A 14,236-nucleotide genomic window follows, 5' to 3' on the forward strand; every position below is an offset into this window, starting at 1 on the left:
GGACATTCTACCACCTCCCTAGGGAACCCATTCCAGTGCTTCACCTCCCTCCTAGTGAAATAGTTTTTCCTAATATCCAACCTAAACCTCCCCCACTGCAACTTGAGACCATTGCTCCTTGTTCTGTCATCTGCCACCACTGAGAACAGATGAGCTCCATCTTCTTTGGAACCCCCGCTTCAGGTAGTTGAAGGCTGCTATCAAATCCCCCCCACTCTTCTCGTCTGCAGACTAAATAAGCCCATTTCCCTCAGCCGCTCCTTGTACATCATGTGCCACAGCCCCCTAATCATTTTTGTTGCCCTCCGTTGGACTCTCTCCAATTTGTCCACATCTTTTCTATAGTGGGGGGCCCAAAACTGGATGCAATACTCCAGATGTGGCCTTACCAGTGCTGAATAGAGGGGAATAATCACTCCCCTCAATCTTCTGGCAATGCTTCTACTAATGCAGCCCAATATGCTGTTAGCCTTCTTGGCAACGAGGCACACGAAGAGAGGAAGTGACTCAGTGGATCAGCATGTATGCCTGTATGACCCACTGAATTCTTGAACACCACTAGCCCCAAATCTGTTTCTAGGTCTAATTTATTTAGCTAAAGCCTTTTCTTTTTTTTCCGGAGATGAATATTCCAATGTTTCAGAAACTCCCATTACAGTACTTTAAAAATCACAGTTCAATTAGCTGCCATTCCCATCATTTATTGTAGAGTCCATAGCTTTTCACACATAGTTTATATTTTCAACTCTTCCTCATATGCACAATGTACTGTAAATGAAATTAAAACAGGACAGCTGCAATGGATTTCGCAGCTGGCATGAGAAGCTGCCATGACACCCTTGAGAGAAGGTGAGGAACCTGAGTAATGCTACAGATCATTTGGCAATGGTTTTGTTTGCAGTTTCACAGAGGTTTTTACATTTGTATGTATGTAAGTTGAGTACATTGTTGCTGTGGATCTCCCACATGTGAGTAAGAAATTGAATTCTTATGCAGATGTGTGTCAACAGTACATAAGTATGAGGTTCAGTGAGCATGCAATTATGTGTGAGATTCAATTTTGAGCTTTTGAAGGCATCTTTTTCATTATGAAAAATACTTATATAATTTCTGCAGGATACACATTGCACCGTTCTCTCCTTGTTTAAACTAAAAGAAAAAGTACTGCCAGGACAAAAATTCCACTTGCCTTTGCCCCCCTCCACATGGATTCTTTTGTAAATGCAAAGTGGTATTCAAGAAAATTCTTGAAGCAGCAGATTCATAATTTTCCTCTCTGTCCCCATGGCACACTCTCTTGAAAGAACACACATTCATTCTATCATTTCATATCACCCCTGACACTTTCAAATCACACTTCACTCTGTGCATTTCAGAATAACACATTCCACACTAGTTTTGACAGCAATTTATTTTCTTCCTTCTTTCAACAAACAGTCAATATCAAACATTACAGCCACAACAGATGAAAAAGTCACAGTCACACTGATATCACACATTGTCATGGATTGGCAGACTTTGTCCTATCACCCAAGAAGTCCTGGAATGACTTAATAGCACAGTGTTTGTCTGGTTTTCAGCCTCCATCCAAGTTTTGGGAAGACTTTCAGAAAATAGCTTTATGACGTGATAGTTTAACTTTTGCCAGCTCCAGTTAGGCTAAAATTGAGTCAAATGGTCTCCAACACTAGAGACTAGTTAATCAGTTGGTGTAGTCCCCATTAGCTGACTGGAGCCAAGATTCAAACTGGGATACTTGTCATTGACTGCAACCAGCATTATCAGGTGAGCTGAAAATCAAGGTTGGATCCAAACTACAGTCCTTGACCTGAATATTCCTGAACTTTTAAGTGATTAAAATCCAGATTCAGTTCATAATTTTGCAAATGGTCATTGTCTCTACAAGTATTGACATTCTTCCACCTCCTCTGATTGATCTGTAAGAAAATATTTCCTCAAATAGATATGTAGGTAAGCTGCAAAATTCTGACCAGATTTAGATTCAAATTCCTCCAAAGTATGATTGAGTTTGGGTGAGGTTCCAGTTTGGGCCATCTCTATCAAATCCTACAAATCACTTCCTCTTTAGAGTAATAAAATAATCTTTCTTCTCACAAGCTTTATTTCTTTTGCCATTGTAAAGTATTGGCCCTATATATAAATATAATGTTACTTTATTAAATCAAGTCTACTATCTTGATTAAACACAGTTATTGAGATTTATAAAATTTTAGATGGTTAAATAAAGGAAAAATAGCAAAAAATTTAAAAAGAGGCTTGGAAGGATTAGATTTTTATTGTCAGTAAACATCTATTTCACCATACCCACACAAAAACCAATGAAAAAATATTTCCATTGATGATAATAGAAGTTTACAGACAGATAAAGTACGAAAAATGCTGCTTGAGAACTTTAGAGCTTGATTTAAGGATACTTTGTATATTTGGACATGAGATGCAGAGTATTCATGTTTTAACAGTTAAGGTTTTAACTTCCTGAATCTCAGTCCACTATCATTAAATAATTGCCTGAAACACCACCCTACTCCATAATTTCCCAGGACTGTGAAAACTTAAATCAATATTAATGTTTATTTTAAAATACTTTTTTATCTGTCAAAACTATAAAAAAAATTAAAATTGAATTCTGCCAAACCTGTTTAAAAAGGACCTGAGATAAGCAAGGCTGTTATGACTGGAATAATTCAACTCCAACTTCTTATTCCGTAAACCAGTGTTGAAATTTGGAGGTATTTCCTTTTAGAAATTAGAATCTCAATAAGGAACTCTATAAGATATGGTAATCTTCTATAATAACTTTCATCCATACATTTCAAAGCACTTTACAAAGTATCATTAGACTCATTTTACAGACGGAAATCTAAGACACGGAGAAGTGAAGTGATTACTCCAAGATCAAGGGCAGCAGATGAAGGATGGCAGGTCAGTTGGAAAGCCAGAAATAAAAACTAGGCGTGAAATCCTGGCCCCACTGAAGTCAGTGGAAGCATTGCCATTGACTTCAATGGGACCAGTATTTCACTTCAGGTCTCCTGACTCAGTCCAGTGCCCTATCCACAAGAGCATGTGAATTTCCCTACACATAGCAGCTGTCCTAAATATATCAGAGTGGCTGTGAATCCATTCCTTTTTGCAGATGTCAGCATTCTGATGTCCCACATCAGTTGCACTTCTAAGGATAAGGCTCAGTGCTCAGATACTTTTTGAATAGTGTCTTTGTGTATGAACATTCAACACTCTCTTTTCATCTCCAACAATATTTTTTACAGAAGATGGAAACCTTCCCTGTCAAAGGTTTAATGAGTCACACTGATCATAAGTACAATTCACTCTGAATTAAGCTTTTGAAATCTCATTCAACAGTTAGCGAAACATTTTCTTTAGTTTCTTTGCTTCCTTTAAGGTGTTTTATGAATGAATTATTCCACCAAGAACATTCTTAATTTAAAAAAAATAAGACCTCCTTCTAGCTGTTCAGTTTTTAAAATGTTCATATTAATCTAGATCAACATGGCTCTTATTTTCATTTGTATGGTTCTTAATTCAAAGTGTATTTTTGTTTTCATATATTAAAAATATAATTGGGAAGATGGATAAAGCTCTGGGTAGAGATTTGGGCCAACTTTGCTAATGGCATAAGTGGGTAAAACTCCATTATAATGAATCTGCTTTCTGTTAGCATGAGGCCCATGCCATCAGAGCATGGAATGTTGTTTTTCTCATCATTTATTTTTAATTTTTTAAATAGCACCACAGGTGTGCATGCTGCTAAATTGGCAAATGCTTGTTCATTTATCTCAGCTTCTGAAAATGTCCTCATCCAATGCTCAGAAAACATGTAAAATCTTTATAAAAATACAGATAACAAAAAGGATCCAGTTTCCCAGAAACCAACACCCTGTTAGGTCTCCATAATTTAAAACTTAAAGGTGGATTTTCAGAAACACCCAGTCTTGGCTTGAACTCTTCTTCTAATGAAAACCTCACTCTTTCTCACCACCCTGGTTATCTACTTGTTGCCCAGCCTGCAAAAGCCCAGGACAACATATGGGTCTTGGAATATGACCTGAAAGTGAATCAAGTTCAGCGTCTGGTAGCTAATGAGAGAAATAAATTCTACATTCCAAGACTTTTCACTGAAAACCACCTGCCTCCAGTCCCTGGTAATTAAATCAGGGGGCTGTTAATTCAGGCACCTCAGCTGATCTCAGTTACTGAAGTATCCCACAGGGAGAGATACAGGCGATGGAATAATCAAGACCCAAATCCCTGACCCAACAGCTAAAGTTAAACTGAAAACACAATGAAAGGCAAACCGACACAGAAAGGTGAGAGAAAAAAACTGGGTGTTTAAGAAGCACATTTCCCCATGGACAAATAAAAGTTGCATCACAGATTTTTTTCTCTAGTTACTCTATTAATTTTTATACATATTTGCATAAATATATAAATGAGTAAATCATCTTGAAATGAAGGACTAGCATTGGTAGTCTTTGTGGAAGAATAGAATTTTAAGAAGAGATTTGAAGGAGAGCGTGATCTAGCCAGGGACTTCAGCTCATAGAGGACATGAGGCAACTAAACCACAACTCCCATGAGGCACCATGGCAGCATTTCCTAATCAAAATATTTTGGCTGAAGGCATCAGAGTGTTTTTGGTTTTTGCCAAAAAGCAGATACTTCTTCATGAAAAATTCATTTAGTTGGAAACTCAATTTTCCATCCAAAAATAGTTTAGAAAGAATTTTTTTGACCAGCTTTAATTGCAAGTCTTCATAAATCCTACTTAAATTCTTAAATCCCACTTAAGCCTTACTTTAAATGGTATACAGTCCTCTTGCTGGCCATCTGCATATGGGTGAATTTCACTCTCAGAGCACTGGAATCCAGTCAGGAGGTTAGGTTGAGTACTGCAATTTTCTTGAAGTGCTAGAAGCTCACAGAAGGTTAAAAAGATTTCAAGGAAATAAATCCTAGTTAAAATGGGGAATTGAAAGGAAATCAGATATTCTATAATCAGAATTTCAGATTAACCAGTAACACTGAAACTTTTAAACAAGTACATAGTCCAAATGCTGCTTGCCTTAATGTCAATGGTAATCTCCGTAGAGTACATCCTTGAGCTAAAGAAGTTAATAGCTCACCTTTCCTGATCACTCTTGTTACAGTCTGTATGGTAACACCCATTGTTTCATGTTCTCTGTGTATATAAAATCTCCCCACTATATTTTCCACTGTATGCATCCGATTAAGTGAGCTGTAGCTCACAAAAGCTTATGCTCAAATAAATTTGTTAGTCTCTAAGGTGCCACAAGTACTCCTTTTCTTTTTGCAGATACAGACTAACACAGCTGCTACTCTGAAACCTAAAGAAGTTAATTTCAGTTATAGTAAACTACTGCATTGTCCGTGTGTGTGTGTGTGTGTGTGTGTGTGACAGAGAGAGAGAGAGAGAGAGAATGTAATATATGAGGCTCGTTTGTTTTTAGTTGGGGAGGGAAGTTGTGGTGATGGAGTAAGGAGGTCGGTAGGGTGAAGTAATAGTATTGTTCTGGGTAATCAGTAAGATGTCCCTATGGTTTCAAAACTTAACCCTTTGATCCTGATTCTTCACTTGTGCTGTCATTGTTTACACCAGTGCAATGTGAGTGCAACATGAGACGTCACCAAACCAGAATGATTTTACAGCCATTTTACCCTCCCTTTGTCCAGGTGGAAATGACTACACAAAGTACAAGGCAATGGAGAATGAGGCACAGAGTCTTTATTTCTGTATTTAATTGTGAAGCACTATAGGACCATTAAGTATTTGAATACTTAGTTTTGAGAGAAGAATAAAATGAAATAGTGAAAGATTGTATCCTTGTTTGCTTTCCATCTGGTAAAACACTTCTAAATAAACTAACTGACTAAACTGTACTCCTCATAATAAGCACAAGCTCTTGATCTAAAAACATCAGCCAGCTTTTAAAAATCCAGTTAATTATTAAACAACTCATGAACATTTTGGCTGCATGACTGGCTTTTGTGCATTAATCTGATTAACCGTATTTCCTTTTTGAGTTTATTCAGATAACCTGAGCTGCTCTTCTTCTGAACGAAAATAATTTACTTTAATTTTTTTTCCAGGACAAGGAAGACAGTAGGTCAATTTTATGTAAGATATACTTTTAAGAGACACTATGCAGAAATGAGACTGCTCTAAAAATGTTAAGAGAAGTGGAATAACTGGATTGTGGCTAAAGGCCATTTTTGGCACTTGAAGGTCGCATGGAGAGCTCATTCTCAGAGGGTATGACGGAAGTGATGTAGGCAGAGGTAATTACTTTGCTCATTCTATAGAAGAAAATTAGATGTATAATCATAGTCTTTCCAATTAAAACATTAGCATGTTACAGTTAAGTGGAAATACTGATTGCAGTTATATGTACATTCCACCTTTCTAATGCAGCTTCAAGGAAATAGGACAAAACTGTCAGTACTAAAGACATGCATATTTAAGGGCTTCTGTTTTATAAGTCAGATCACTTCTTGATTTTATTTTTTGTTTTTAATTTTTTGCATTTCACTTCTTAAAAAGAGATAGCAAATATTTATCCCATTGCTGCTTGATCTTTTTGATTGTGGATTCTTCACAATAATACTGCAAAGCTGTAATGTTAGTATGTGTGTATTTTCCCTGACAGCGTGTAGCTTAATTTGGGAATGCATGTAATTAAGTGGGTGAATTTTTCATAATGAGTTTTTATGATTCCTTCGAGTGTGGAATATACATTTCAAAAGTGGAAATGATTTATATCACAGATCTTCTTATGAACATTATTCTGTCAGGGCTGTTTACATATGTGCAGCATTGCTCTGGGAGTGAAGTGCTCACTGCCGCTATCATAGGCCTCTCTTCTGCCCTGTATATATGAGCTCTGCTGGATGGTCCTCATTAGCTAGCACTAGTTTGGTGGTGGAGTCATATTGCTGTGCTGTAGATAAAGAATGAATTTTGTATAAAAATGAAATCTGTGGACAATAATATCTATAATAACAAGCCACTTGGGATCCAGGACAGTAAAAAACAGTTTGGCATTTGAAACATACCAATGATAATGACCAGCTCATGCTTACCTTCCCTTTTATTTTTCCTAGTACAAATTTAGGCTCCAATTCTGCCTGCATTGAAGTCAATGGGGCTCCCTGCCTGTGCACAGATCTGTCTGTGTGGATCAAGTTGCGGGACTGGAGCCTTACTACTGTGCAGTATTTCAGATATGTGATTTTGATATGGGGGAGATTTTCAAGGGCTCGAAGGAGAGTGATGTCAATGGAAGTTAGGTGCCTAACTGTATGCCAGTGGGAGTCAGGTGCTGTAGTGTAGTGTATAGGGTAGTAAAGCACTTCTCAGGCTTAATTTGTAGCATGTTGTATGGTTAGTAATAGTAATTTTGAGAGTGAGGCATTTGTAACTTTTTTGTCCTTTACATTAATTCAGGGTATGTTGACACTGCAGCTGTGATGATGATTCCCAGCATGGATAGACAGACATGTGCTAACTGAGTTCGAGCACTAAAAATAGCAAAATAGCAGTGTGGCCACTGCAGCTCAGGCTAGCCACCTAAGTACGTACCCAGCCAGGCAAGATTATACTCCATCATCTAGCACAAACCACTGCCCATACCACCAGAGCAGCACTGCTGTTTTTAGCACACTAGCTCAGGCAGCTGTAGTGTAGACATACCCTAAAGGGGAGTTGAATATACTGTATAGGAATAGGGTAGTATCCCTTTAAATAGTTGAGTCTGCTAGCGGTGTTCACTGTGTTCTGTGTTTAGCTCATTGCTAGAAGTGAACCCAACCAGTTTATATTCAGTAAACACAAGTTGTTTGAACCCCAGCATGCCAATATGGTTCCTAATATTATGTTTGTATAAAGAGCAAAAGGCATAATAGGAAATTAACTCCCCTTTGTGCCTTTTTAAATATCCCCCATTATTCTTAATAATTTGATATAGAGCTAATCAAGGTATCTTGATTATCTAAATAATTCTCTTGATAATCTAGATTTTAGAAAACTCTTGGCTTCAAGATGATATCATGTGGCAATGAGTGCCACTGTTTTTAAAAATGATAGAAAATAATTTTATCTTCATCATCATTTCAACCCATTCCAAACACTTCAGAGTTCTGGCTCACTCAGAGGTAGAAATAAAAAAGCAGAAACACGTTCAGGAGCTGAACATTAAAACCAAAAATATTAACCTAATTTTCAAACTGTTAAACATATGAATTGGGTTTTGTCTCAGAGAAGAGATAGGTGAAGTCTAATCATTCTTATTTCCTCAGCCAGTTACCCACCCACACACAAACTCCAACTGTAAATGTCTTTAGAGGTTTAAAAAAACCTACATGCAGTATATGAATTACATTGTAAAATATATTATGACATAAGCACATCCTTAGCTGTGAGCTAATAATAGTATAATGCAACCCAGCAGTGAATGAAATCAAATTTTTTAAAAAGAGGTTGTTTGCAAGTGTGCGACTCCCCAGACAATTGGAGATGGGCCTGAACTACAATAATGGTTCCAAATGCCCCCCTAGATTTTGGGCATTTGGGATCTAGAAGCCAAGTGTGTGACTTGGATCCATCTCTACAGAGGCTACTTTTATTATTGTGTTCAAATAGAAAAATCCTTTCTGATGCTTGTTTAAGTTAGTCATGGTGCAGGACTTACCCCAGCAGCTAAATGTGTTTCCTGGAGTGAGGCATACTAATGTCCCAATCCTGTAACTGAGAGTGTGTTGAGCAGACTGCTGGTCCTGCGGGGAGCCACCCTGAACTCAGTGGGATCCTGTGCAGGCTCAGCAGTAATCTCATCATCTATCAACTAAAGGATTGAGATCTAACCTGTTGCATCACACAAAATGCCAATGTAAGCATGGATAGCACACTTTGAACCTGCGTGTCTCCAAAGTGGGGTGTGGTGCCCCCGGCATCACAAACCTCAATGGAAAGTGGGGTTATTCACTGCCTATCAGTTGGGAAATGCAGCTTGAATGTTGAACAAGTACCATATGTTCTGAAGGGGTGAAGCATGTTTACCCCTAGGGTCATTGCTCTCTTGGGTCTCTAAAGCTGCCACTGCCAGTGCCTTATGTGATTTCTACAATATGTTCTTGAATCATTGATTCTGCCCCCCCATAACTACCCACTGTTGTAGTCCAATTTCCAGCTACATGTTTGATGTTTTACTCTTTCAGCCTTAGGGTCTTTGGTGCTCCTCATGTTATTTAAACTGATTAATGGGTTCAAGCATCACATTTATATTATCTTGTCTAACTCCTGCTTTCCTTCTATCAATTGAGTAACTTAAAGTAAGATAGCTTAACATACAATAGCTTATCCCTCTCCACATTACTTCCTTCTGTCATTTGTTATTCCGACTCCTCTTTGCATCTTATTTTCTTTTAAGGATTAAGTGGATATCCAAATGTTTTAAAAACTATTTAAACAAGATATCAGCAGCATATTTCAAAAATACATTCGTAAACACAGTGGGCTAATTCTCCCTTCATTTGTGTCTGAGTAACCCCATATGTGCAAATGCAGTTGCTCCATAATGCACACTTAGGCCAACTATGTGTCCTATAGTAGACATGACAGAAAATTTGAGTCTTGTCAATGAAGAGTATAAAAGCTTTTTGTAGAAGCATTTGTATCAAACTTTCTTAGTATAAAATGGACACACGGAAGCATAAACTGGGTCTTAGATGACAATGGTTAAATCATAACTTTAAATAGTGTCTTATGATGGTAAAATATACATTGGAGATGTCAAATCAGGGTGCATGCTCTAATGGCTGTGTCATAAAAATAAGGGAGGGGTAACCACCTTTCTGTATACAGTGCTATAAAATCCTTCCAGGCCAGAGGCAAAACCCTTTCACCTGTAAAGGGTTAAGAAGCTAAAATAATCTCACTGGCACCTGACCCAAAATGACCAAAGAGGGGACAAGATACTTTCAAATCTGGAGCGGGGGGAACAAAGGGTTCGTCTGTCTGTGTGATGCTTTTGCCGGGAATAGATCAGGAATGCAGCCTTCCAACTCCTGTTAAGTTAGTAAGTAATCTAGCCAGAAATGCGTTAGATTTCCTTTTGTTTAATGGCTGGTAAAATAAGCTGTGCTGGATGGAATGTATATTCCTGTTTTTGTGTCTTTTTTAACTGAAGGTTTTGCCTAGAGGGATTCTCTATGTTTTGAATCTGATTACTTTGTGAGGTATTTACCATCCTGATTTTACAGAGGTGATTCTTTTACCTTTTCTTTAATTAATATTATTCTTTTAAGAACCTGATTGATTTTTCATTGTTCTTAAGATCCAAGGGTTTGGGTCTGTGTTCACCTGTACAAATTGGTGAGGATTATTATCAAGCCTTCTCCAGGAAAGGGGGTATAGAGATTGGGGGGGATATTTTGGGAGAAGATGTCTCCAAGTGGGCTCTTTCCCTATTCTTTGTTTAAAACGCTTGGTGGTGGCAGTATACAGTTCAAGGACAAGGCAAAGTTTGTACCTTGGGGAAGTTTTTAACCTAAGCTAGTAAGAATGAGCTTAGGGGGTCTTTCATGCAGGTCCCCACATCTGTACCCTAGAGTTCAGAGTGGGGAAGGAACCTTGACAGGCTGTATGTTTCATTTTCTCTTTATTTAAATATGTCATGTATAATTTTATATTAATGCACAATCATAAATACAAAAAAGTTTTAAATGTTGGTGTTTTATTTCATTGTTAAATTACAATGAAACTAAAATGGATTTAATATTCACATCCAGCTTTATACTAAATAAAGTTGTCATGATTAATGTTACGACAAGAAAAAACAAATTAATTTTTAATTAAATTGCTCTTGCAAGATCAAGCTAAATGTCTATAACCAGACCTGGCAGCCCTTTCTAGTTCAATATGCCAACTAAAAGTTCATCCTATATTATATTTAATATAGATTACACCAGCCATTCATTTTTCAGTAATACAGAACATTCTCCCTGTTCAGCTGCAGGGGTAGATATTTTTTAAGCCCTTCTTGGTATCGCGTCCCCTTTTCTTTGTCACCACTTACACACTCTGGGACCAATTCTCAGATTCCATTGATCTGTACTTGGTGCAGGACCTGAGGAAGAGGAGGAATAAAGGTAGTTTTATGCCCTCTTACCTTCTCATTCCCTCAATTCTGGGATTGGCTGGGGGCCAGCTGGGCTCCCCCCACATTTTAGAGCAGTTTACAGTGGTTCTAAATTGCATCTGCCTGGCAACAACCCTAACAGGTCATTCTGTCAGCTGGGGAATAGTTGGATTATAGCTGCATTCCAGCCAGAGACTGCAACTTCTTTGAGGCAGGGACCACCTTTTCATTATGTGTGTACAGCACCTAGCACAATGGTGTCCTGCCTTCTAGGGGCAAACACAATATAAATAATTAATAATAATTAAGGCAATAATATGCTGGGGATTAGGAGGTGGAGTTGGTACTGAGCCAGTACACCTGGCTTAATGGACACCTGCGGTTCCCCCACATCAGGACAATCATCATTTGGCTATTTAAACCAGCTTTACAGCCCCTGGAATATACAGAGTGGCACAAGGGCGTCATTGCAGACCTGAGACTAAGGTAATCTATCTTTTACTTAATCTCTTATGTTTTTATTACATTGTGTTTATAATTTGTCATACATAAGATATAATGTATGGTGATGTCGTGGTGGGAGTCTCCTATAGACCACCGGGCCAGGGAGATGAGGTGGATGAGGCTTTCTTCCAGCAACTCACGGAAGTTACCAGATCGCAGGCCCTGGTTCTCATGGGAGACTTCAGTCACCCTGATATCTGCTGGGAGAGCAATACAGCGGTGCACAGACAATCCAGGAAGTTCTTGGAAAGTTTAGGGGACAATTTCCTGGTGCAAGTGCTGGAGGAACCAACTAGGGGCAGAGCTCTTCTTGACCTGCTGCTCACAAACTGGGAAGAATCAGTAGGGGAAGCTAAAGTGGATGGGAACCTGGGAGGCAGTGACCATGAGATGGTCGAGTTCAGGATCCTGACACAAGGAAGAAAGGAGAGCAGCAGAATATGGACCCTGGACTTCAGAAAAGCAGACTTTGACTCCCTCAGGGAACTGATGGGCAGGATCCCCTGGGAGAATAACATGAGGGGGAAAGGAGTCCAGGAGAGCTGGCTGTATTTTAAAGAATCCTTATTGAGGTTACAGGGACAAACCATCCCGATGTGTAGAAAGAATAGTAAATATGGCAGGCGACCAGCTTGGCTTAACAGTGAAATCCTTGCTGATCTTAAACACAAAAAAGAAGCTTACAAGAAGTGGAAGATTGGACAAATGACCAGGGAAGAGTATAAAAATATTGCTCGGGCATGCAGGAGTGAAATCAGAAAGGCCAAAACACACCTGGAGTTGCAGCTAGCAAGAGATGTTAAGAGTAACAAGAAGGGTTTCTTTAGGTATGTTAGCAACAAGAAGAAAGTCAAGGAAAGTGTGGGCCCCTTACTGAATGAGGGAGGCAACCTAGTGACAGAGGATGTGGAAAAGCTAATGTACTCAATACTTGCCTCTGTCTTCACGAACAAGGTCAGCTCCCAGACTACTGCGCTGGGCAGCACAGCATGGGGAGGAGGTGACCAGCCCTCTGTGGAGAAAGAAGTGGTTCGGGACTATTGAGAAGCTGGACGAACACAAGTCCATGGGGCCGGATGCACTGCATCCGAGAGTGCTAAAGGAGTTGGCGGCTGTGATTGCAGAGCCATTGACCATTATCTTTGAAAACTCATGGCAATTGGGGGAAGTCCCGGACGACTGGAAAAAGGCTAATGTAGTGCCCATCTTTTAAAAAGGGAAGAAGGAGGATCCTGGGAACTACAGGCTAGTCAGCCTCACCTCAGTCCCTAGAAAAATCATGGAGCAGGTCCTCAAGGAATCAATTCTGAAGCACTTAGAGGAGAGGAAAGTGATCAGGAACAGTCAGCATAGATTCACCAAGGGCAAGTCATGCCTGACTAATCTAATTGCCTTCTGTGATGAGATAACTGGCTCTGTGGATGAGGGGAAAGCAGTGGACGTGTTGTTCCTTGACTTTAGCAAAGCTTTTGACACGGTCTTCCACAGTATTCTTGCCAGCAAGTTAAAGAAGTGTGGGCTGGATGAATGGACTATAAGGTGGATAGAAAGTTGGCTAGATTGTTGGGCTCAGCGGGTAGTGATCAATGTGTCCATGTCTAGTTGGCAGCCGGTATCAAGTGGAGTGCCCCAAGGGTCGGTCCTCAGGCCGGTTTTGTTCAATATCTTCATAAATGATCTGGAGGATGGTGTGGATTGCACCCTCAGCAAGTTTTCAGATGACACTAAACTGGGAGGAGAGGTAGCTACGCTAGAGGGTAGGGATAGGATACAGAGGGACCTAGACAAATTAGAGGATTGGGCCAAAAGAAATCTGATGAGGTTCAACAAGGACAAGTGCAGAGTCCTGCACTTAGGATGGAAGAATCCCATGCACCGCTACAGACTAGGGAGCGAATGGCTAGGCAGCAGTTCTGCAGAAAAGGACCTAGGGGTTACAGTGGACGAGAAGCTGGATATGAGTCAACAGTGTGCCGTTGTTGCCAAGAAGGCCAATGGCATTTTGGGATGTATAAGTAGGGGCATTGCCAGCAGATCGAGGGACGTGATCATTCCCCTCTATTCGACATTGGTGAGGCCTCATCTGGAGTACTGTGTCCAGTTTTGGGCCCCACACTACAAGAAGGATGTGGAAAAATTGGAAACCGTCCAGCGGAAGGCAACAAAAATGATTAGGGGGCTGGAACACATGACTTATGAGGAGAGGCTGAGGGAACTGGGATTGTTTAGTCTGCAGAAGAGAAGAATGAGAGGGGATTTGATAGCTGCTTTCAACTACCTGAAAGGGGGTTCCAAAGAGGATGGATCTAGACTGTTCTCAGTGGTAGCAGATGACAGAACAAGGAGTAATGGTCTCAAGTTGCAGTGGGGGAGGTTTAAGTTGGATATTAGGAAAAGCTTTTTCCAGTGGTGAAACACTGGAATGCGTTACCTAGGGAGGTGGTGGAATCTCCTTCCTTAGAAGTTTTTAAGGTCAGGCTTGACAAGACCCTGGCTGGGATGATTTAGTTGGGGATTGGTCCTGCTTTGAGCAGGGG

General features: G+C 39.7%; 1 protein-coding gene across 1 annotated transcript in view; it reads left to right on the forward strand.

The window, feature by feature from the left end:
- The first annotated feature begins 6,262 nt into the window (after positions 1-6,262).
- LOC311524003 ((E2-independent) E3 ubiquitin-conjugating enzyme FATS) overlaps positions 6,263-14,236 on the forward strand; it is a 171,598-nt gene continuing 163,624 nt past the window's right edge. Inside the window, exon 1 of the mRNA XM_084634673.1 lies at positions 6,263-6,339. The gene's annotated coding sequence lies outside the window, so the exon portion shown is untranslated. The remainder of the gene's footprint in view (positions 6,340-14,236) is intronic.

Source organism: Lepidochelys olivacea (assembly GCF_965140295.1).
Source record: "Lepidochelys olivacea isolate rLepOli2 genome assembly, chromosome: 7".
Taxonomy (NCBI): Eukaryota; Metazoa; Chordata; order Testudines; family Cheloniidae; genus Lepidochelys; species Lepidochelys olivacea.